At 51.8% G+C, this 25,842-nt stretch overlaps 1 protein-coding gene across 3 annotated transcripts in view; it reads right to left on the reverse strand.

The window, feature by feature from the left end:
• The window catches only part of FRMPD1 (FERM and PDZ domain containing 1), a 68,130-nt gene extending 42,659 nt beyond the window's left edge, over positions 1-25,471 (reverse strand). For all 3 annotated transcript variants that reach the window (XM_039545719.1, XM_039545718.1, XM_039545715.1), the window contains exon 1: positions 25,350-25,471. The gene's annotated coding sequence lies outside the window, so the exon portion shown is untranslated. The remainder of the gene's footprint in view (positions 1-25,349) is intronic.
• Positions 25,472-25,842: the final 371 nt, after the last annotated feature.

A 25,842-nucleotide genomic window follows, 5' to 3' on the forward strand; every position in this document is an offset into this window, starting at 1 on the left:
AGAGCGGAAATCCTGTGTTCTGAATCTTTGTTACCCTGTAAAGTTATCTTCCATCCTGATTGTACAAAGATTTTCTTTTAAAATAAACTTCTTTTAAGAACATGATTGTTTTTTCAGTGTCCTAAAGACCCAGGGGGGTTGATCTGTGCTCACTTTGTAACCAATTGGTTAGGATATTATTCTCAAGCCTCACCAGGAAAGGGGGTGTAGGGGCTTGGGGGGGGGATATTTTGGGGGAGGCAGGGCTCCAAGTGGCCCTCCCTAAATGTTTAAATCACTTGGTAGTGGCAGTGATACCAAGGACAAGGAAGGAATTTGTGCCTTGGGGAAGTTTTAAACCTAAGCTAGTAGAAATAAGCTTAGGGGGTCTTTCATGTGGGTCCCCACATCTTTACCCCAGAGTTCAGAGTGGGGAGGGAACCCTGACAGCCCACCACCCCCACTGCAGCAGCCAGGGAGGTCTGGGGGGAGCAGAGAGCTGACAAGCATGCTGCAGCCAGAGGCGGTGGGGAAGGGCTAGCAGGTGCCCAGGTGAGAAGCACAGAGCCCCCCCAAGAGATGGGTAGGGAGGAGGCGGGAGAATGGACTTCCTCCTCATTGGAGCGCCCAGCTGTCAGCTCAGACTCTGCAGGCTCCTATAGTTCCGCCGCTGACACTGAAAGAGACTTGACTGGGGGACAGAGGGAGACAGATAGATACCCAGGCCAGTAGGGCCCTCAGGGGAATTGTGAGGCGGGTCTAGCGGGATCAAAGCAGGAGGAGAGGAGGCTGGAGAGTATCCCTGCCTGCCAGGCTCACCTCTGAGCTTTGCTCACACCCCAGGCACAGGGGGCCATGTGCTCACCCCAGGCTAGTGGGGACAGCTCACTGTTTTCACCACCGCTCTCCCTTGACTGTGCCAGTGCTAGCCCCTCGTGCAGATGTGGTTTGCAGCAGTGCAGCACAACGTGCACTGGTGCAGCTTCTCCGGGGCGTTGACTGTCACCCATGTGTCTCTGACCCTGGTTATGTTTGCACAGAGGCACCGATCTTGGTGGCTGAACCCCCAGTGACACCAGGCGTGGCCGCGATGGGCAGTTTGAGCTGGTCTCTCCTGCTCAAGGCTTGAAGTTGCAGGGTAGCTAGGAAGGTAGGGCCAGATTGCCTCAAGCTGGGAGTGGATGACAAGAGATGGATCGCACTTGATGATTGCGTGTTCTGTTCCTTCCCCTTTAAGCATCTGGCACTGGCAGAAGACATGACACTGGGCTCGATGGACCATTAGTCTGGCCGTTTTTATTGTGTCCTGCCTCTTAAGGGGGTGCCCAAAAGGCAAGGAGAGACTCCAACACAGGGGCCAACCACACAGTGACTCACCAGGACTGGTCCTAGGCAGCACTGCAACCAGCAGCAAAGGGTCCGGGTCATAGCCCCAATCCTCCTCCACACCAGGCTGCAGAATGGGTGGCTGCACCTGGAGCCCCGTGCAGATACGAGCCCTGCCAGAACGCCACGGTCTAGCCCTGCCTGCCGGTATTCCCTCCCAGAGCACACATGGCTACTGCACGCAACAGAGCAGGCTCTCTATGCCGAAACGCTGCTTAGGGTGCCCAGGGAGCCAGAGAGCGCTCAGCCCTGCATTCTTCTCTTGGACTAAAGTAGGATTTCAGATTTGGGCCCCATTTACACCCGCACAACCCCATCACACTCCATTGCATCTAATTTTATAGCCCAGCCCACGAGCATGTCACCAAGGAACCGCGGCTCTCCTAGGAGCCAAATATTTAAGAGGGGCTTAAACTCTGAAGAGAGGACGGACGCAGACCTCTCGTGGCACGTCTGTCATTACACAGGCGAGGCGGCTACACAGAGCCAATGTAAGGAGTCACAGATGTCTCACGGGAAACCCCGAGACTTCATTCTCTTTTGAAGCAATGCTGCTGCTGAATCAGATAGCAGGGCTCGAGCAACGCCAGCCAGAGAGCCGTATAAAACAATGCCAGGTATCTACAGGCCAGAGGCACTTCCTGGAGAGAAGCCATGTTGCCCTCAACCTCCAAAATGGTGGTACGGCAGTGAAGGGTGCTAGGATGCATGCCAGGGTGGAACATCTTTATCAGCCTCTGACTGGCAGGTCTCTGATAGGTTTGAAGTGCGTAGACCGCTTCTGGCTATTGCCAATAAGGAGCCTCCTCCCCCCCCCACCCCCGGCTGCTGGTGGGGGAATCAGGAAAATCTTCAATATTCTACCCTTTCCAGCCTCTTGGATGCTGTGATGGAGAAGGAGGTTTCAAATACTCTACCACTAGCACAAGCAGCTCTTGCAATGGGGGCATCTCCCTCAGCTTTAAGTCCTCTTTCTCCTACCCCACTGAATAGTGTCAGTGTGTGCTTCTGTTGCAGGTTGAGAAAGCTATGGGCAGCTGCAAAGGCACTGGTGCTTTCTGCAGACTCAGACACACAGCACAGGTTTACATTTAGCTCCATATTCACAACTAGAACCGGTCCAAAATTTTTCAGATAGAACATTTATCCCCTCAGAAGGGTTAAAGGAACATGTTGATTTCAACAATGTTTTGTTTTGGTAATATCAAAACATTTTGTACCCCTTCTGACTTCTTCGGAACACTTCATTTGCTGGGAAACGTTTAATATTTTTGTTTTTGCTCCAATTGGGAAAATACATTTTGAAATGTCAGAATTTCCCACTGGATGAAAATTCTGTGTTTCAACCAGCTTTGTGCACAACCACAAGGGCTAGATGCAATTTTTAAAAGAAAGCTTGGATTCTGCATCAGTCTTTGCTTGCCAGGGGCAAGTAAGGGAGTGGAATTTCCAAGCCTTAGATCACATTTTCTATTGCAGGGTGGAATTATTTTTCATTTTTGATATTGCAGAGAACTAGAAAATAGAACCACTCTCTTTTGAGAGTTTGTCATGTCTTTGATCCGTCTTTGTACAGTGCTACCACAATGGGGACTTGCTCCATGACGGGCTCCTCTGCAATAGGATATACAAATAGCAAGTCAGTATTTAAATAAGTCCAAGTTATTTGCAGGCTTCCTGCTGCTCCTATAGACTCCAGGCATTAAAATGTATGCACACGCTTAGCTTAATGGACATGAGTAAAGTTAAGTACGTGTGTGTTTGCAGGCTCAGAGCCACAGATTTTTGTAGCTAATGACTTGAAGTGGCATTCGGAGACAGAATGACGCCTGAACCTCCAGCAACATATCTTCTAGCACATGGGACGAAGGAATGAAATACAGGAGGATTCTGGGAGATGTCGTGCAGCTTGTGATACTAAGGAATCTTCAGACACATCGAGCTTGTCAGATGGAATCAGAGGGTGAGATTTTCATCATGTATGGCTGCAGTGACGTGAAATTCTTTCCACATGCGCAGTAGAGGGTTTTGAATAAGTCTGGGGAGTATTTAGGGCTGTTTTATTTCTTCGAACAGTTTGCAAAGTATAAATTTAAGGTCAGCAGTAGCTTCTCGATTAGGAGCCCATCTAGCCCACTGTTACAGGATCAAGCCAAGAGTCGCTAAAGGAGGGAGATGGCCTAGTGCAGGGGTAGGCAACCTATGGCACGGGTGCTGAAGGTGGCACGCAAGCTGATTTTCAGTGGCACTCACACTGCCTGGATCCTGGCCACTGGTCCAGGGGACTCTGCATTTTAATTTAATTTTAAATCAAGCTTCTTAAACATTTTAAAAACCTTATTTACTTTACATACAACAATAGTTTAATTATATATTATAGACTTAGAGAAAGAAACCTTCTAAAAACGTTAAAATGCTTTACCGGCACGCGAAACCTTAAATCAGAGTCAATAAATGAAGATTCGGCACACAACTTCTGAAAGGTTGCCAACTCCTGGCCTAGTGGATAGAGCTCTGGACTGCTACTCCAGAGAGCTGGCCTCTGATCCTGGCTCCGCCACTGGCCTCCAGCAAGTCACTGCCCCTATGTGCCTCAGTTTCCCCATCTGTAAAATGGGGATAATGACACCAACCTCCTTCGTGAGACATTTTGACAGCTGCTAAGGAAAAGTGCTAGTGTAGACGTAGGATTATTAGACGTGTTTGAAGTTGAACGAATACAAACTTTCCATTCCCTTTTAAGAGTCCTTGGAGTTGGATTTATTTTCTAGCACTGAGATGTTCAAAGCTGGCTAGGGGAGTTGGGCATACAGCTCCCTGTCCTTGCACCAGGGAATTGTCTCTACATTCCCTAATGAGCGGTCAGACCTTCACCTAGAATTCCAAGCTCTTTCCCCACAGCAGAATTTGTTCACACCTGAGACAACTTTGAATTTTTCCATTTCCATCCTGTAAGCTTCACGTTCTTCACTTTACTTTACAGATGCTCCTGAGGCTATTCAGCTCCCTGCGTTCTCCTGGAGAGAGTTCTGAGGGGCTGGTCCAGTTCTTGCTGAAGTCAACAGGCTTTTTGCCATTGACTTCAATGGAAAGAGGAGCCAGCTCCAAGTTTGTCCCCCTCATTCTTCAGAGGCAGTGGGGTCTAGTGGATAGAGCACTGGCCTGAGACTCAGGAAACATGGACTCTACTCCTCACTCTGCCACTGGCCAGCTGGGTGATCTTGGGCAAGCCACTCCCTGTGCCTCTGTTTCCCCATCTGTATAATGGGGATAATGATAGCGACTTCCTTTGTAAAGCGCTATGTGAGAGCTAGGGATTGTTATGATGTTTTTGAAGGACTAGCCTGCTCAGATACCTTCTAATGGGAGATCTTCCAGCATAACTTCCTCAGCATACAAGGTAACAGCTGTTAATTTCTGCCCCGGCCTACCCAGGACTTCCTGTCTGCGCACAAGGGATAGCATCCAAACTCCTCATGTGTGTTTAGCCACAGCCTGAAATCCTGCTTAGCTGAAGCCTGAACTGTGGCATCCTGGTCCCCAGTCCCCCAAAAATTGTCACAGTCCATGTGGTCAACCGACATTGGGCTGTTTTTCTTCTGCTGTTATTACTGCCACTTCCTACAGTGCCTGCCTTCCTATAAATAACCCTTGACAAATAATTAAAAACAATTTTAAAATCCACCTTGTTGCAGGGTGGGGGAAGGGGCATTAGGAATCTTTCAAGAGCAGAAGTGTAATTAACATGGTCACTCCTTGGGGTTTTAATTCTATTACCTGGATTACGTTTGTTCAGTGAGGTGAAAGAACTGGGACTATGGCAGCTTTCTGGTAACCTCTGAACTGTTAAAGTTAGCACAGAATTAACCCCCTCTTTACCCAGATTCACCTTCCTGGAAACGAGAACTGCAGCAGTTTAGTAGCTGGCTAGCGTTAGATCCCAGATTATAGGGAAAACTTTTAGATTTAAGAGGCAAAAAGCCTCAGTGGCTTCTAACAGATAGTTGGGGACTCTATAACCGAAATAAAGGTTAATAGAGGTATTGATTGTGCCATGTATCTGCAGATGCTGGCCAGAAAACTGACCCAAGCTTCTACAGGGTGTGGAGTCAGCTGTCGCGGGAGCAACACCGGAGCGAAGGTTGTGCAATACCTTGAGAATCACCACATTTCAATAAAAACTGTCACACTGAAAAGTCATCACAGCAACCTCATCTTAAAAATAAAGCATTATATTGGAGATGAGCTCATGCAAATGCCAGACAAGTTTTTAATTTGCCTTTCCAGGGCTTAGATACATGACCATGAATCTCCAACCTAACCTTCAGGCTGCATGTTGTGACTTGTGTGTCTCTTGTCCAGTAATTAGCAGTAATGTTGTAATGTACATAATGTGGTGTAAGTTTCACAGCAGGGGACCTGTGTGGCATAAATCAAATCCTATTATACGTGTTCTCTCCTGGTGGGTGGGGTTGAGTTATGATGAAGGCAACCGTGACTTTCAGCAAACGGTTTTCTTCTGAATTGTTCTATCCCCCACATGCAGTGACCTGTGTAAAACCTGGGGCAGATCCTACAGGGACCTTCTCTACCTCACCTGGTCCAGACGAGGCTCAGGAACCTGACAGGGACCATAACGGCTGCATCCCCGGCTGTCTCTTCCTCTAGACAGACGCCACGTGAATCACAGCAGCGTTCCCTACGCTTGCTACAGAAACAGCACAAGAGGAGGACTCCTCTCCTCAGTCCCCTCGCTCTCCCAGGGGCGACAGGTCAGGACTGTCAAACAATTTTGCCACATCTTAGCGCTGGCCCCCTCTACTCTGGCCCCCACAGATTCCACAACAAAAGTGCAGACTAAAGAGACTTGTGAAACCCCCGCTGCTCTGAAACCTTCCATGCCAGGGCTGCTAATTGGCCACCTCTGGCATAAATGCTTATGGTTATTTTCCTCCATCATTATTTATATTGCATGTATTTTTCCATAACATGATTAAATGTTTTGGCATCTGAAAATGAGACTGCAGAGAGAATGCACAGCAAGCACTTGTAGCCTTGCTGCGATGAGACTGAAGCAGACTGCTAGCCCAGGGCTTTTGATAGAGACGCATTTTCATGGAAGAAAGGATGGTCTGGTAGCTGGGGCACCAGCCGGAGATCTGGGTTCATGTTCTTGTTCTGCCACAGACTTGGGACCTTGGGCAAGTCATTTAACCTCTCTGTGCCTCAGTTTCCCCACTGTACAAGGGGGATACTAGCGCTGCCCCCCATCCCAAGGTGTGGAGAGGATAAATGCGCTATGGATTGTGAGGCACTCAGGTGCTACCTAATGGGACCATATGTACCACAGGTAGATTTTTAAGGCCAGAAGGGATCATTATGACAGGCTAATCTGATCTTCTGCTCAACATGGGCCAGGGAATTGCACAAATCCGAAAGCTGTCCCAACACGACTATGAATACGGTATTTCATTGCCTCTCCCATCTTCTAGGCATTTCTTTGGGCTGCTGTGAGTCACCAGGGTGCATCCCTGGAGGGAAAAATCCCCAAATCAAAATGCTGCGTTAACTGCATGCTCCTGCGGTGCTGCTGCAGAGAACAGCCCGTTATTAATGGATATTGATCTGCAGGCTCCATCCTCCCAAGAGGCAGAGTGACTGCTCCTTGTTCTCTTGCGTCCATAGTGGAAACCCTTAGGCTCAGATCCTGCCAGGTTACACAGGCGAGCAACTTTACTCATGTCACGTAATCTCCTACGGTTAAGTGGGGCCGCTCACGTGTGTAACTGTTGGCAGGACAGAGTCCCGTCTCTTTTAACACAATGGTCCCTGTGATGGCCTCAGAAGAATATACATTACTGGTGAAGGTTTCAGAGTGGTAGCCGTGTTAGTCTGCATCAGCAAAAAGAACGAGGAGTCCTTGTGGCACCTTAGAGACTTCAAATTTCTTTGGGCGTAAGCTTTCGTGGGCTAAAACCCACTTCATTGGATGCATGTAGTGGAAAATACAGTAGGAAGATATAACCAACACTAACGAGACTAATCAATGGGCCATCCTGATTATCACTACAAAAGTTTTTTTTTCTCCTTCTGATAATAGCCCACCTTAATTGATTAGTCTCGTTATAGCAACACCCATTTTTTCATATGTGTGTGTGTCTGTGTCTTCCTACTGTATTTTCCACTGCATACATCCGATGAAGTGGGTTTTAGCCCACATAAATTTGTTAGTCTCTAAGGTGCCACAAGTACTGCTCATTCTTATTGGTGAAGGTTACAAACATAACCCGAGTGACCACTCTGTCCTTTGGTTATAACAACTATGCAAACAAGTCCGGTAAGAAAAGCAGCCCAACGGAAGTGACAGCAAGCTCAGAAGACCCAACCTTGCAGTGACAGGGCTGGGGGGAGGAGGTACATTGATAGACAAGCAGGTATTAGCAGTGCCCATCTCCATCTCTGGGATTTAAACTGAACAACAAACTCACATCTCTTAACTGCCAGGAACAGACCCCGCTGCTCCTCGGGTCAGGAACCAGGCCCTCCTCCACGCAGGTCCAGCACCAGGCACACCCTGCACAGGTACCCGTGCTGAGATTAGCCACAGCCTGCTCCGATCACGCTGACCAGAGCGAGCTGGGCAAGTAGTGCAGTGGGTTAATTCTTTCGACTTCAGGCGCTTGAGGTTGGGCTCAGAGTTGATCCAGGTCTCTGTCTAGTCCTTAGGAAACATTTATCCGTGTCTAACCCATCCCGCACAGACAGCCGGTGCTTTGGATTGACGAGGGCGATGCAGGTGACACTGCAGGACCATGCAGCGTGCTGGGTTCTAGGTAATGCAAACAGGACCTCGCTGCGTGGCACGCACGGCGGACCTCGGCGCAGCCTCTCAGCCCCGTCTCAGCCCGGAAGAGGCTCCTGGAATCTCAGCCCTTTGCCCCGGGGAGGGAAGCATGGTCCATGAGGCCCTGCCTCTCCAGGCCCGTTGCACTGGATGCAGGCAGGAAGGGGAGCCATGCATTGTGAGCCCGTCCACTGGAAGGAAAAAGCATCCACTTTTCATGCAACGGGGTCCCAGCGCCTGCAGCAAAAAATCAGGACTTTGAAACAATCAGCCAAAAGCTTCTCTTGAGGGGTGGTGGTGTATGGGGGACCTCATACAGGCACAGAAACACTCTCAGTTCCCCTGCTCTCCACAGGTGTAGACAGCTCATTCACTGAGATGTCCACTCCCAGCTCCAACCAGCCGCCAGCACCCACATGCTAGCTACATGTTCAACTGAGCACCGTCGTGCTGCCCCTCATGTTCCCCATAGCCATTAGAACCGAAGAATGGCCACACTTATGGTCCATCCAGCCCAGGGGCTGATGCCAGGTGCCCCAGAGGGAACGAACAGAACAGGGATCTATTTTCTATCGTCCAGTCCCAGCTTCTGGAAGCCAGAGGTATAGGGACCCCCAGAGCACGGGACTGTATCCCTGACCACCTTGGCTAATAGCCATTGATAGACAAGTTCATGGAGGACAGGTCCAATTCTTTTTTGAACCCTGTTATGCTTTTGGCCTTCACAACATCCCCTGGCGAGGAGTTCCACAGGTTGACTGTGCGTTGTGGGAAGAAGTACTTCCTTTTGTTGGTTTTAAACCTGCTGTTGCCTATACAAGTTCTGCCATCCACAGAGTCACCTTGCTATTCTCCTTTGCCATGATGGCTACAGAATAGGGTTAGGCCACAGGTGTGCCGAGACCACTGCCCACCATGCTGACCAGAACCATCTCTTTGTTTCTTGTGCTCCCCCATCTATCTGTACCCTCTTGTCTGATGCAGAGATTGCCAGCTCTTTGGGGCCAGGCCTGACTGGTTTTACAGCACCTAACCCACTGGGGTCCTGCTCCGTTCCTGGGCTCTTAGGTGCTAATACACACAACAACTCGGGGAATTTCAGCTTTGGCAGCACTGCCAGAACCCTCCACCCTCACTGGGACCCAGCACATTACGAATCCGGGCATCTCTGGCTGTGAAGGCCACTTCCGAGAAGGAGTTCAAGCATCCCACTCGCTCTTCCCTGTGACACCACAGAGCCATTAAAGCAGGGCATCAAAGCAAAGAGACGTAAACAAACCCAGTCCCACTTGGGTCCAAACTGCTGCACCCCGCTTAAAGGCTCCCAGGGCTCTCCAGAAACACCACACCGCCTGTGCTAATTACTGCTTGATGGCCCGGGACGTAGCGCATCAGGCCTGGGGCGGGTGGGCCCCTCAGTGCTGTGAGAACGGTGACCACCCGCCTGGCGGTGGCCGTGCCAGTCACCAGAGACATGCACCTTATCACTTGGAAACAGTCGCAAGGCGGCCAGCGTGGGAACAGCAGCAGCCGCTGGGGCTTTCAGTTGGCAACCCTGGGAAAGCCAACAGCGCACACCGAGAGCCTTTGTTATCACCTGGCTGCCTCTGGGGATGGGAGCACATGCACACAGAGAGCAGACAGAGTTTCGGTTTGCCTCCCCGGCTGCCGCAAGCCCCCACCTGCCGATGGACAGCTCCCTCCTTGCCGGCCATTCAGGAGCACAAGGAAGACCCAGCGAGGGCTTGTGTGTATGAACAGCGTGGCGGGTGGGTGCACTGCAGCTGTACGGCCTGGCTTGCCACGCACTACCTGTCCACGCGGACCCTGCCAGCAGGCACTCAAGATGTCCTAGTGCCCACTGACCTACTCCTGTTTCACGGCCGGCTAGATCAAAGCACACTTGGGAATTGGTAGCACCCGGCAGCAGGGGCCACACAGCCAGTTAGTGTGGGGTGGATTCGCCACGAACGAGCTGTTCATGTAGACGTGCCCTGGCGCTCACCGCTGAGGATCCCAGGGAGCAAAGCAAGAGGCAGCTATGCAAACACAGCACCACCTGGGATGTTTAAATCCAAGGCTCCCTGTCACTTACAATCGTGAGGTTACACTGGGGTGCCCAGGCCAATGACACCCATCCGTTCTGGTGAGCTGCACCAATTTAACCTATCAAGGGAAGGCACGTCTCTGCCCCCATCACTGCAGTGTTGCGAGCCCTCACACTCTACTGTATTTCTCCTCGCAGCACCCTGGGGACAGGGCATGGCTGGTATCGCCATTGGACAGCTGGGACCTGAGGCACAGAGAGGCCAAGTGACTTACCCGAGGTCACCCAGGGAGCCTGTGAGGGAGCAGGGACTCGAACCCAGTTCTCCGGAGCCCTATGCTAGTGCCCTGACCACTAGTCCAGCCTGCCTCCTACTTGCATGCACTTCAGAACACTTTCCATTGCTCCACTAAATGGGCTAAAGCCCTCAGCCGTACCAGCCAGTGCCCCAGCATCACACTCACAACGGACCCTGCCTGGTTTGCAGCTCCAGGCCAGAGCACACGTGGATCCCGGGCGGTGGCAGGCTAAGGCACAGCCACACGGCTCATTGACCACTGGTTACAATTTCAAACCAGCCCCTCTGTGCTCTCTCTTGTGCGGCTCCCACACTCGAGAGGAGGCTCCATAATCATCTGCAAAACTACCCCCTCGTCCTCCCTCAAACCCCTCCTTCGCTGGGACACCTCCCAAGAACTTGGCAATGGCTTGGCTGCCGGTGAGCAGAGACCGCTGCCCATCAGCCCAACTGGTATGGTCTCATTGGGTCCTCGTGCTCCCCCATCTGTCTGTTGCCTCTTCTGCTTCAAGTGGCAGCTCTTTAGGGCAGGGCCCATCATTTTGTTCTGCGGCTGTACAGCGCCTGGCACCGCAGGGTCCTGGCCCGCGGCTGGGCTGGGAGGTGCTGTGATCACACAAATTGTAAACAATGACAACGGATGAGAAACCCAGCCCTCACGAGAGTCCACCCTGGGGTCGTCTTTGAAAAGATCGGATCAAGTTTCTTTCGGTTACCCTGCCTGCAGTCCCCCGCTGAGGGCAGGGCCCTTAACCCCGAGCTCAGGGCCAAGAGGCCAGCAGCTGCTGCGGTCTTGGACGGCTGGAGCAGCTGGGATGAAGGGTCCCTCCTGAGTTCCAGCAGCTGGGCAGGGTGATGGGGCCACCAGCCAGCACGCTGACCAAGGGAGACTAATGGAGCGGGGAGCATTAAGGGGATGGGGCAGGTGTCACATGTGCGGCTCGAAGTATAGAAACTCAGCCCTCGCGTGTTGGGTCTGCAATGCCCCCAGAAGAGCTGTTGCTAGCTGGGAGCCCATCGCCAGCTGTCTCCTTCCCCTACAAAGCTGGCCAAGGGGTGGGAGGTGCTGCCACCAGCAGGAGAACCTGCGCTCCCATAGTGACCCCTACCTCTTTGCCCTGCTGCTTAACTCTCCAGCTGGCCGGTCTGCCCCCAAGCAGCCGAGAGTCACGGGGTATCTCCTACATAACCAGCTGCGGCCTGGAGAAGAGGACTGGCGCGTGCAGGCAGGAAATCCCCTCTCTGTGCTTTCTGCCCTTGTTAAGTGAAAACCTGCCTGGCCCAGCGAAATGTACAGAGATTTTCAATAATATGACTGATGTGTCTAAGTATAGCTTGATATACCTCCAAAGCTGGAGCCCATGTCTGCAATTCATTGACACCAGGGTGGGAACCAGCCTGCAGACGAGAGATCTTCCGGGCCGCCCCGGCAGCCTGCCATTCTCTGACTGACACCACCCACTGCTCAGAGACATCGTGGGCTAACGGGTAACGCTAGGCCAGCCCTTCCAAACTCACTTCGCCCTGCGGGGGACTCTTCTAGTCTGCATTGGCCAGCAGGGACTAAGGATGGCTCAGAAAACTCAGTGATCTTGCAGCCTGGGCTGTAGCACCAAGAATTACAGTTCTAGTGCCAGCCCTGGGTTCACGCTTCACCAAGTAACCTCCGGCGTAGCTGAGCTTTAGAAGGTCGGCTCCGTGTTGCCAGCCTCCTGGGGACAAGTCGTTCGGCTACAGGCCTTTCCACGAAGGGGCTGTAAGAGGCACCTTCGGGCAGCGCCCAGGGGATGGCATGAACCTGGCACTGCTGCAAAGTTCCTGCCAACCCACTCTTACTGCCACCAGAATGGAAACAGCCTGTGCTCGGACCCGTAACCTTACAAACCCCTTAAACCACTGTCTGTGTTAAGTGCCAGGCTGACACTTTCATTCTTCCCAGGAGGAAACCTGCTTTAGACTTCACACCTGCCCGCACGTCCCACGTGATGCAACCAGTCCCCTGGCTTTACAGCTATGTGGGTAAACGGATTAAATGGTGTCCATGAACATGCTGGTATGACAAACGCTTCAGCTCCAGCATCCATATATAGCCCGCTGAGGCAAAACATAAGCTAGTTGGTTCAGGAAATACAGCTTTTCGTTGTTCTGTGCTGGGAACCGTGTGTTCCCATCAATCCTAGCCACAAACGGCTGAGGCATCTCATCATCATCAATTGTATGCAGGCCCCAACTGAGATCGGGGCCCGTTGCACTAAGCCTGGACTGGTACATGGTAAGAGAGACACCCTGGCTCCAGACATCTTACAGTCTAATAGACAAGGGCTGGGAGAAAGGAATTATCATCCTCGTGTTGTAGCTGGGAAATGAAGACGGAGTCGTACAGGGTGTCTGTGGTAGATGCAAGAACGGAACAACTCCTGAGCCCAAAACAAGTGCTTTCACCACAAGACCACCCTTCCTCCCAGAGCATCTTAGTTCAGAGCTGGCAGTTTCCATATGCATTACCGAATTAGCGTAACCCAGCTGGAAGCAGCACGGCTCTGTCCCCCTCTAGGGACTGCCCATTCCTGACCACGTGACAGCCCTGGAGCTAAGAAAGCTGGGTCCTTTAGCTCAGCTGGTAAAGTCTCTTGGTTTTAGATCTAGATCTCTGGGGTTCAGTCCCCACTGAGTGACAACTCATCCTGGGGGGTGTTACACGAGGAATGAAAAGAAAGTCTGCAGAACAAATATACAAAACCGTAAGGAAACAGACTATGGAAGCCAGATGCTGGTAATATTGGGAGCAGCACTACTTTGAAGATCAGGATCTATTTGAACTATGCCTGCGTTGCTAATGTTTTCACATTTCAGAAGATTATAAACCACCATATACAAAAGTGTGAGTTAAAAAAAATATCCCATCCTCCCCCACCTCCCCTCATCACAGCAGATCTCATTCCAATACAAAATATGATGGGGGGGGGGGGAAAGCAAATGGTAATAAGATCTTATTTTTTCCAGAGCCTGGAGAAGGATCTAAAAGTCACAGGGCAAGAGTCTGACCTCAGTTCCACCCGAAAAAATCTGGAACCGCTCCCATGGACTTCAGCGGAGTTGCACTGCGTTTTTTTCACTGGCATCACTGAGATCAGAAGTCAGCCTGGGAAGCTGAAACAGAAACGACTCCCTAGGAAAAAAGGCGTCCGGTGCTCATTTGATCAGGCGTCACACAGAGAAGGAGCTGCTCTTTCCACCTTCTTTATTCTCTCCATGCATTACAAAAAAATCCGTCTCCTGAACTTGAATAAGGTCCAGCCTCCACATACAGAAGTCTGTGAAAATCAGAGTGGAAGGTAGAAGCCATTTCTATCCATCTCTTATCTTCTACAGGTGCACGGATTCTCATCCCACAAGAAAAACAAGCCCTGGAACACAGGGCATAGCATCTCCAAATCTCCCTAATAGGATTAGAGTCTGTTTAGCATAGTTTAACCTCTGTGTTATTACGTCAGGCACTTATCTGATCACTGCTGATGGCCTTGTTTCAATCACTTTGGTACCAGGGACAAGCCTTTGGGAAAGAAAGGAAGCCACAGCTGTGATATCCTGTACTTCAAACTGGCTAATCGTCATTGGTCCTCCAGCTCAGCTCATTTAATTGAGAAGAAGCCAAGCAGCTGAGGATGAAAAGCTCCTGCTCGTTAGGTCACAGGGACAAGAAAGCTGCGAATTGCAGAGAAGGGGGTTATGAAGCTGTTAGCCTAATTGTGAGAATAGTTAATGTAGCCTCCTTATGGCTGTCAAAACCAACAGCCTGAAATCCAAACACACTTCGGTATATTAAGGCCATCTGTTAAGGAGGCCATGGCAGATTTACGGAACGTCTGCACAGAAACTCCCTGCACACACAAACACACCCTGTCCGGAGCCACTGCTCAAAGACGGCAGCCTTTGAAAAGCAGCAGCTGACGGGTGCTGAACAGTAGTGGCATTTGTACGTGAATTACCGTTCCCGTCGGTCTTGTTAGACTGCATACCCCTCAAAGGGCAGGCGGAGCTCTCAGGGGCGAGGAGAGAGACAGACAGTTGCCGATTTGTGCACCTGCCAAGACAACTATAACCTCATTGTTGTCCCCTGGGACTAGGGGAGTGATCTGAATGCACAGGTGCTGATTCTGGAGGGAACCCAAATGCACGAGCACTGATTACGGGCAGGGAAGAGCGGGAACACGATCCCCCTCCCCCGCGGTTTATAATGTGGTTGTGCCATTGGCTGACTCTCCAAACCAAAGCATCAGAAGGGAACTGGCTGCAGGCAGGGAAGAGGAGTCTCACTACAGACCACTACCACAATCAGCAGGCGGATGAAAGGCAGCTGGCTAAAGCTGAGCCCCGGCCAGGCTCTCATCTCTCCTATAACATCCCCGAGTGTCAAGGGCAACTGACCTCAGATCACTAAGTGGCTCCACGACATGGGGGCCTCACCACTGCTACTAGATACCCAGCAGCGGTGAAGTCCCAATGGCAGCAGAAGAAGCAGCCACTTCAATCCCTGGCCAGCAGCCTATGCACCATCCCATCAGACACAGACTTGGCCACAGTGGTAATGTTCAGGCTTGATTACTGCAGCTGGTACGTCGGAAAGAAGCCTCATGCCCTGGAAAGCTTTGCCTAGTAGAAAGCGGCCACCTATTCAAGCAACCGAAGCCTCCATGAGCCCATCACCGGGTGCTCCTGGTGCTGGCTCCTCACTGAACACGGCCCAGTTGCATATTCAGTCCATTTTATTTTGGCTTTGCAACTAGTGCCCATTTAGCACCCTGGCTGGGATCTTCAGCATGGCCCTATTGACTTCCATGGCGCTACATCAGTTCACACCAGCCAAAGATCTGGCTCCGTATCTTTAACCCACCACCTGCGCTGTATTCTAAGAGGATCTAGCTCTCTGGGCACCTCGGAAGGTTACCCAGCCCCGCCCATTCCGGGCAGCACTGTTCATCCTCACTAGCCACAAGGAGCAGGAGAGCGTCTGGGTCACAGCCCAGTGCTGAAACGGTGTCCTTGTTTTCAGCACAAGACAAACCAGAGGGAGTTTTGCCCCTGGGAGCTGGTCAGGCTGTGAGAGACAGTCAAGGTTAGCAAGCAAGGACCCCACACTGGGCAAGTCCCTGAATGCCTGCATGGTGTGTACAATGAAAGCCAGAGCCTGGCCCTTAGCAGGGAACACGAGGATCGTCTCAGTGGAGATCCCCAACAGGCCTGAAGGAACAAGGAGCAAAGCCCACAGCTGCATTCCAGTCCCTGGAAACCTGTCTGGGCCGACAGATGCTCACGCTTCACTATACTGAGGACTCGTTAGCAAACAAAATCTACATTTAGTGGCAGTTAAGATTCCAGCAGGACACGCTCCATCCATTTCCCTTAAATGCAGGGAAATCAGAAGCGAAGGGGAAAGACTCATACATTCCTTTCACCATCGTATTGTCTACAACACTGTTCATAACGCGCTCTGTAAGTCTTCCACTTCCATCTCCAACAGATACCTAGAACCAATACAGACACCAGCTTTAAACTCGTGCTCCAACGCCAGCCCTTAACTGCGATCTGCTCTGCTTTTTCAGTATCCATTTATATCAACAGATCAACCCATCTGACTGTCACACGTTCCACGCGTGGGGGAAGTTACTCTGCCTTAACGCTGCTGTGGTCACTTATCAGTTTGGGTTAGAGTGCAGGGCTGATAAAGTTGTTTTTCTCTCTGAATTAATTCATCTTTCCCCAGCCCACCATGAACAATTCAAACCCTGCTCACAGTTCATATTCCATGTCTTGGGTTTTGCCATTTCAGGAGACATTTACAGTATAAAGGTTTAAAACTCCTATGAAACTGAAAAGGTTAGAGTTACGCTTCGCTATTTTATTGTCAATTATTAGGAGTAGCAGCACCTCCAAGCCCCAGCCACAGATCTGGGCCCCACTGTGCAAGGCGCGGTACAAACATCAAACAAAAAGTCTCCTGCTGGGTCTAGCCCCTCCTCCACTCTCCACCCTCCCCCCGGAACTCCCTGTAGCCCTCTCTCTTTACAAGAGGGGGTAATGCTTTCTCCACCAGCCACGGGCCGGGCACACAGCATCAGAAGGGGGAGTGCTGAACAGACTTGGGGTTCAGAAGCCTGTAGCAAGACAATCAGTTTCTTTCCTTTATTGCATCTCATGCCTGTAAATTTGCCATCTGCTTTTAGTGATGCTTTAATCAAAAGGACAAGATGGGGGGGTTGACTTACACTAAATAGAACTGGTCAGAAAACAGAGTCGTTCCCCACACCCTGGAAAATATCGTTTTTTCTGACTTCTTCTGCAAAAAAACTGAAATCAAAATATTATGGCTGAGAAGTGAAATATTTTGATTTGGAAATGCTATTGCAATGTCTCACAGGAGCCATATTCCGGGTGCTTCATGCTCCTATTCTCCTCTATGGAGATCTCCCATGATGCACCATGGTCTCCCCTCTTGGCATGGGGAGTGGTGCATCATGGCAGTGGCATCGCCAGAGTGCATCATGGGAGGTGAAGTCCAGCTGGGGAGCCAGACCAATAGATGAGAATGGGAACATGAGGCCCCCAAACTACGATTCCCAGGAGACACTGCAGCAGCATAGCCAAATCCAGATATTTTGGTTTCTAGCTGAAATCCAAAAGCTTTTGTGGTGTGTGTGTGTGTGTGTGTGTGTGTGAGCACGCTTGCCCCCTCCAACCCCCTAAAAATCACAATTTTCTGTGGAAAGCAGCCACGTTATATGAAAACTTTAATTTAATTGAAAGTCCAATTTCCATAAACCCAGTTTTGATGGAAAATTTTCAGATGGACTGAATGCTAAATCTCTCCGATTAAAGGGGCTTTGAATCATTTGAGCAAGCATCAGGGGGATGCGAAACAGATTGTTCTAGCGTCCAGTTCTGCAGCCCTTACTCAGGCAAAACTCCAAGTCCCCCATTTTGCTGAGTAAGGCTTACAGGATTGGTGCCTAGGGCTAGCAGAGAAAACTCTGTGCATATAGATTACAGCGCATGAGTAACTACTGTAAGGAGATTCCAGAATCTTCAAGCCATCCTCACAGTAGTTTAAGGACTGATACAGGTTTTATTTTTACAAGACCACCCTGGGCTCTGACAGCCAAGCTGAGAGCTTTCCATCTCATGCCTCTCCACCACGAACACAGGCTCTGCCAGCTGGAGGGTGGCCTCCGAGACACCGGTGTAACCTGTCTAGCCTTGGATGGATTTCCACGTGTCACCGGCAACGTGAACTGACGGCAATGGGGCTGCACAGGTGTAGCAGGAGTCCTAGCCTGCCAGGCAGAACCTCCCCCCTGCTGAAGGGGAGGTCCCAGCTTCACTTTCACAGCTCAGGGCCAATTTGTGGGGCTGCCAGCTAGAAAGACACCTTTTTACTTGCAAACCTAGCACAACAGGTATGGCAGTTCATGACAATGTATAGCGAACACCACCATGCCATCTAGGTAAGGGCATCTATAGGGCAGCACCACACTTCATACTCGCATTTACTTGGAGATCCCCATTGATTCACTGTGCCCGACAAGCTAGACAGCTACAGATCCCTGTACAGAACGGTCACACATTTGCAGACAGTGAAACATGCACAAGTTACTACGGCAGATGCCCCCAAATACTGAATTACTCACAGTGAACTGGCTGGAAGCTGGAGTGCAAACTGGAGATGAGGCAGGTTTTTTTTTGTTTTTTTTTAAAATGGGGAGGGTAATGAATAGGCCCCTACCAAATTCATGGCCATGAAAAATGCATCACGGACCGTGACGTCTGGTCTTTTGTGTGCTTTTACCCTATACTATACCGATTTCATGGGAGAGACCAAAGTTTCTTATATTCGGGGTCTTGACCCAAAGGGAGCTGCAGGGGGTCAAGCTTATTTTAGGGAGGACTGTGGTATTGCCACCCTTATTTCTACGCTGCCTTCAGAGCTGGGTGGCCGGAGAGCGGCAGTTGCTGACTGAGGGCCCAGCTCTGCAGACAGCAGCACAGAAGTACTTACTTCTTATATCCCTACTCCTGTGCTGCTGCTGGCGGCGGCTCTGCCTTCAGAGCTGGGTTCCCAGCCAGCAGCCACTGCTCTCCAGCTGCCCAGCTCTGAAGGTAGCGCCACCGCCAGCAGCAGCACAGAAGTAAGGGTACCAGTACTGCAACCCCCCCTACAATAACCTTGTGACCCCACAACTCCTTTTTGGGTCAGGACCCTTCCAATTACAACACTGTGACATTTCCGATTTAAATAGTAAATTTAATGATATTTAGCTATTTTAAAAATCCTATGACCATGAAATTGACCAAAATGGACTGTGAATTTGGTTGGGCCCTAGTAATAAGCCACTCGAACAACCCACAGACTCACCTAGGGATGTGGTGGATTCTCCATCACTTGGTACCTTTCAATCAAGACTGGTCATCTGGGCTTTTTGCAGGAATCTACTAGGTGAAATTCTCTGTTCGGTTCTAATGCAAGAGGTCAGAAGACCCACGTTTGGCCTTAAAAGTCTACAGGACTAGAAGTGGAAAATGTGAAAAGCACAGTATAAACCCAGAGAAAAAGACTGTACATCTGATGGGCTAGAAGCGAGATCAGCAGCACTTGAAAAGTGCATCTCTGTCTCAAAGTCTCAGTGAAATTAAATGACACTGAATTAGCCTATTCCAGCCCAGTCAGTCTGCAGGTACCTCCGAGCTTTTGCTCTGCTTTTCCTATGTCTGACCCATCCCATCAGACCTTTCACTCTGACACAACAGAGTCAAGACTTGAGGTATTTAATGACTAAAGTAGTTTTACAATACAAGGCGAGGGACACAGTGTGCTAAGAATTCTGGAACCGAGTAACCATTTCAGCAAAAGCCACATCCTAGGCTACCTAATATATTTAGACCCCAAAGAGAACACGAGAAGGGGAGACTTGAGAATAGCTGCACTCAGGACCCATTACAGACGAAATGTAGAAAATTATAAACAAAATGTTCAAGGTGGGGGGAGGAGAGGGGAAAAAAATCAATAAGTTTCTTTCTAAATAGCTTTCACTTCTAAAAATATCCCAGTGTGCAAATGTGATGGAGACCTGAATTCCTGCAACAATATCTGCCTGGACAAGAACAGCGAGTGCACAGTGCAAAGCATTCTGGAGTTTTTCCCTTCCTAACTCAGCTTTCCTTAATAACCTTCCTTGCTGAGACATGCTAGCAATCTTCCCTGACTGCAGCTGGTTCTCTTTCTCGTGCCTCCCTCGCCAGGCAGCACCCGCTCAGTACAGGATCTATCGGCAGCATTTCCAGGCCACTTTCCATTTGTGCGGCACAACGGGAGGCTATGCAAAGACCCCCTCATTTCTACTGACAGAGGTCCTGATCTGCATGCACTTTCACCCATGAATAGCTTTACTCGTGTGAGGAGTCCCTTTCAGTTTCAGAGGATTAGTAAATTTGCTCCCATGCATGAGTGTTTATAGGATTGGGGGCATACATTGTAATGGGTTCCGCTATGCCTCTTTCTCTTTTGCTGGGATTTCACTGAGTGGGAAAATGATGCCGGTTGTAATTTCCCACCATACAAACTCCTGTCAAATGTAATTGCTTGTCAACAAGAAAAGCAAACATGGCAAGGAGAAGGAAACCCACCTGAAAAGCACTGCCATCGCAGTTCCACGTGGAGCCATTTCACGGCAGCCTCCTGGCTCCACTGGAGCTTTTAAAATGTCACCCTCTTTTCAGCATTACAGTAGGTCATTTTCAAGCCCAGCATTTACACTCCTCTTGCTAGAAGGTTGCTTGTTAGGAATTCCAGCAGATAGTTTACAGGGGTGTAAAATCCCGGACAGATTCCATAGTACGGCACTTGGCACCATTACCTAGACCCCAACTCGCCAGAGGCTGAAACATGCAGGATGGGGCGTCCCTACCAGCCAGCTTCCCCTAGCTGTGATGGATCCTGCTCAAGGGCACCTCTCCCCGATAAGGCGCAAATTGTTTTTACATGTTGAGAATAATTAGCCACTGGTACGATGTATCAAGGGCCAGGGTGGATTCTCCACCATGTTTAAATCAAGGCTGGAAGTTTTTCTAACAGACCTGCTGTGGGAATGAGTGCGGGGCAGTTCCCTGGCCTGCGTTCTACAGGAGCTCAGACTAGATGATCACCCAGGTTCCCAGGCCAGAAGGGACCAATAAATATCAGCCTCTGGCTGACACAGTTTGTGATTGTGCAATCCGACCCCCACCCCTCCAGTCCAAACGGCCTGTGGCTGCTAGAAGGTCTTCTGCCTTCTTTCACCCCCGACCCTTTCCAGATCCTCCCAGCTAGTGAGAGAATGGACGCATCCTCTCCCCGCTGCTGTGACACTGGGTGCGGTTCTACCACCAGGGGTTCTGAGTGCAGGAGTTAATCTGCCTCCCGTCGGGTCAGTTTCACATTGGGGCTGCTGGCTTGGGAAAGGGCCTGTGGAGTAGACATTAGTCCCCGTTTGGGTACAACCACCACTGACACCAATGAGGATGTTACGTAAGTGAGGACTGCAGCATCAGGGCCCTTCTCTTTTTGGCACTTGGCCAGGACTGTAACAGCTCCAAAAGTGCCGCCTGGGGCCAGAGCAACAACCCTTCCACACACGTTAGATCTCGTCCAGCGGAGCCAACGGAAAGGACAGTGAAAAGCAGGATTACAGCGTTTACACAGCAAAAGGAGAGCGAGGCTCACGGGTTGTTTTTCCAGGGCTTGCTTTGTAATGCTAGGCGGTGAGGCACGGCTGGATTAACATTTTGTAGGTCCCCATAGGGGCAATGGAGCCTGGTGCAGGGAGGTCAGTCCCCAGAGCAAGGGGCCAGCCAGGGGCAAGGCATAGAAGGGGCGGCCCCGCTCTGCCCAGCCCAGCGCGAGGGCAATATTTACAAAGTGGAAGTTGCCAGGCGCACAGTGACCCACCCAGCCCTATGCTGCCAGGGTGCCCCTTCCCCTCGGGGGTGGGCCCATGCCACGCCACACCGCCCCCCTGCCCAACACCCCATAGGTGCTGACTCCGTGGGTGCACCCACCAAAAAAAAAAAAAAGCATGTGCTCAGCACCCACCAGCAGCCCCACCGATCAGATCCTCCCCCTCGTCCCCAGAGCCTCCCGCCTGCCACTGATCAGCTGTTCAGCAGCGGGCAGGAGGCACTGGGAGGGAGGGAGTGGGAGGCGCAGGGGCAGGACGAGGTGAGGGCACTCTGGGGAGGGTGGGGAATGGGGCAGGAAGAGGCGGGGCAGGGTGGAGCGGACGCAGGAAGGGGGGGCAGGGCCTAGGGAGAAAGGGTGGAGTGGGGGTGGGGTTTGGGACAAAGCTAGGATCAAGCACCCATGGGGAAATCAGAAATTCAGCACCTCTGCAACAACCTCCCCGCAACTCCCTATGGCCAGAGCCCTCCCCACGTCCCCCCCAAAGGCAGAGAGCCCTGCACAGCCTTGCAGGCCGAGAAGAGCAAGTGGTGGTGGTGGTGGGGGGGGAGCCAAACAGAGCAGGCTGGGGCCCCTTGGCACCACTGGCCCCATTGTAAACCCAGCACGGTGGTGAGGCAGAAACCAGTTCCTGCCCTGCACAGAAACCTTTTCACAGGGATTGGAACCTGCTGCCAAGGAAGGGGCAGAGCTGGGGAGGGAGAGGACCACTCGCCGAGGCACTGCCCTTCAACTAGAAGGATGCGCTGCCTAAGGTCGCACTGACTGACCCTGCTGCTGCAGCCACCCAGCCCTCAGCTGCAGTGGGACTGCTTGTGCACAGGAAGTTACACACATGCCAGCGTTACCCACAGAGGATGTGACTAGGAAGCTCTGGCTCCTCACCTCAAGCTGCAGCAGCTCATGCTTTTAGCTCTGGACATCCCCAATTCAATCCCCAGGCTGTAGCCACAAGTGTGGCTATCACAGGATCGGGCCCTCAGCCAGTAATAGCCTGAGAGGTTTCCTTCTGGATGCAGGGAGCCCCCATCGCCAACAAGAGAGTCATGGACCAGTGGCCATCAGGAAGTAGTGCTGAGCCATAGGCAACTGCCTCTCATGGTTCCCCCAAGACCCCTGCCCATTCTGTGTGCGTGGGAAGAGAGATGCAAACCCTGCTTTGACGCTCCCTGGTGATAGCTACTCAAGGGGAACCTCCGGGAGGTTTTTATTACCATCCATGAACTGAACAGATGCCACCATCCTCATTATAGAGCTCTGTGTCCTTGCTAACCATTGCGACTCAAGTACTATAAACCTTATTCATGACCATTCCTGCAGACCTCACCTTCCCGCTGCACCTTCTTTAACCCACAGGGAGTCTCAGACCTGGAGCCAGCAACCATCCCAGCAGAGAAGGTCTAGTCTAGTAATCTTCAACCCAGAGCACACATCATCCAAATGCCAACAGTCACGCCAACCTCCATGTTCAAGAGCTTGCATGATTGAAAGGGAAAATAAGAGATAGAGAAAAATCTCTGCTAGTCCCTCTCCTGGAATTTGTTGTTCTCTTGTAGGTTTTTCCCTAGGCAGGATTCAGTGTGGCCCAGTGACAGAGAGAAATCATGCCAGAAGCGATCCAACTCAAAGCACTTCACTGGAAAGAAAGCTTCTCACATTCAAGGTCAATAACATTTCACTCAGACACAGCAGAAGAAGGCGGCTGTGCTGCAGCCAGGGGCTATTTTTGGATGAGACGTGATGATGGGACATCAGATTAAAACCTGAGAACGTTGGAGTCTTGTTAGACAGTTGGATCTTACTGCAACATCTCACTCTTTACCCTTTCACTATTTGTGGGGCTCAGAGAGGTTAAGGCCAGAAGGGCCCACCAGATCATCCAGCCACCAACACCCGCACACTAAACCCAAGACACAAAATTAGACCGAAGTCAGACAGCCCCGCGGATACTAGACTATTATGTGCCACAAACAGATAATAGGAGGGTCTCTGAGGTGCACCAGTGCCCAAGGCCCTGCCATGGCAGAGAAATCATTAGGTGAGATATACTGAGCTAATCCCAGCAAGTGACCCACACTCCATGCTTCAGAGGAAAGGGGAAAAAAACCCAATCAAACCCCAGAGAAAATTCCTGCCCGACCCCACATATGGCCATCAGTTAGACCCTGGAAAACCAGCCAAGCACCTGAGGGAGAGAATGTTTGGTGCCCCCTCAGAGCCCTGGCCCATCCTGTCCAGTGTCCCATCTCCAGCCATGATGCTTCGGAGGAAGGACACAGACCCCCTCCCCTCAAACCCGAGAATACACTGAGAGCAAAATAATGTCCCTGCAGGGACTATCTGAAGCCCTAAAGCATGAGATTTTCAGAACATAAGACACAAACTAGCAGAGAGCCCCAAAGCTGCCAAGCCCTGCCCGCACCATCATAAGCAACCCCGTCATACATCCCATTCATAAATGCATCCAGCTCCCTCTGACCCAAAGCTCACTAACATTGGGGGCGGGGGGAAGAGTTCTTTCCACTGGCTTACAGAAGCTTGGTGTAGCAGGATGAGCAAAGCAATTTGCTAGATGTTTTTCCAAGAAGCGTTAGCAGGTTTCGCTCAGAACTGATTGAAGATACTCCATAATACCTTCCATCCAGAACTAATCACTTTGGAAACTCTAAATTCATACATATGCCACCATTTATCCACTGTAACACAGAATACAACCTTCTCCTTCTTTGAGCCCAGCCTCTTGCATGGCAGCAGGGGTTGCTTGCCAAGATGCTGAAACAGACTAGGTCAATAAATTACGAGATAATTGTAATAAGCAGGAGGGAGGGATCTACAGCAAAATATGAACAGAAACTGGGTAGGAACGAACTCTAGAAGTTTCACAAAATGCAAAGGCCTAACAAACAATATGGGCACCACTACTCAGGCAGCTGTTCTCCCCTCCTGTCCAAATTATGATTTCAATGGGAGTTAGGCACATTTGAGGAGCTGGGCCCTGTGTACTGTCTGCCCAGTGATTACAGACATTCTGCTACTTACAAACAGCCCTCTTCAGAGGGGAAATAACTTTTCCCAGCAGCTCTGTCTCACATTAGCATGAGTTTGATAGGATGAGGCTAGTGGAGACGCTGCTCTGCCGGAAGAGAGTCCATTTACCAAGATTTATACATCACACTGCAGTCCTGCTGAACACTGGCAAAAGAGGGTATGGCTGATTGTATTGTCCCAGAGCCAGAAGAGGGCTGCTCTGGAGAAAGTCAGACAGGAACCTTATTTTTTCTGTTACCATTCTACGCCTGGGAGCACGGCCACAATGAGGATGTTACCAAGTTAGTTAGGAGGTAAAAGACCCCATTTGGAGGCACATGGTCACCTCGCAGAGTTGCTCCGCGCCTGTCTTTGAGTGGCAGGGGGCCGCTAACCACACGGTCTGGCTGATCTAGTCCCCACCGGAGTCTGGGGCAGGGAAGACAAACCCCGGGTGCTGAACGGGTCGCGATTCGCCCCCTCCCGCGCCGAGAGGCCGAAGGACCGGCCAGCCCGCCCCGGATTTCCCTGGGGGCAGCTGGCTGCTCCTCTCCCCTGGCGGCGCCGGGCACAGACTCCGCTCGGGCTGGTTCTGGCGGCGCGGCGGACAAGGACCGCGCCGAGCACCCGGAGCCCCGCCGGCTCGCAGCTCGCCCCCCCCGCCCCGGCGGGACACGCAGCTCCGCGCCCGGGACAGCCGGACCCCGGCTCCGGCTCCGGCGCTTCTCGCCCGGCCACACCCGGAGCCGCCATCCCTTCGCCGCCCCGGGCGCCGCCTTACCTGGGTGGCCGGGAGCGCTGCAGCCGCTGCGGCGAGCGGAGCCTGCGGGCGGCGGCGGGGCAGGTGCTGCCTGTGCCCCGGAGAGGCGGAGCTCGGCCCGGGGGCGGGGCTCCCAGCGGACCCCGCCCAGCCTGGCACAGCCCCGGCCCCACCCGTTCCCTCCTGCCGGACCCCCAACCCTGCTCCCAGGACAGCCCCCGGCCCCACCCCTTCCTTTCCGCAGGGTCCCCCAACCCCGCTCCCCGGGACAGCCCCCGGCCCCACCCCGTTCCCTCCCGCCGGACCCCAACCCTGCTCCCCTGGGACAGCCCTCCCGGCCCCACCCCCTTCCTTTCCGCAGGGTCCCCCAACCCTGCTCCCCGGGACAGCCCCGGCCCCACCCCCTTCCCTTCCGCAGGGTCCCCAACCCCGCTCCCCAGGACAGCCCCGGCCCCACCCCGTTCCCTCCCGCCGGACCCCCAACCCCGTTCCCCACGGGACAGCCCCGGCCCCA

Source organism: Mauremys reevesii, linkage group 6, assembly GCF_016161935.1.
Source record: "Mauremys reevesii isolate NIE-2019 linkage group 6, ASM1616193v1, whole genome shotgun sequence".
In the NCBI taxonomy this organism is placed as follows: Eukaryota; Metazoa; Chordata; order Testudines; family Geoemydidae; genus Mauremys; species Mauremys reevesii.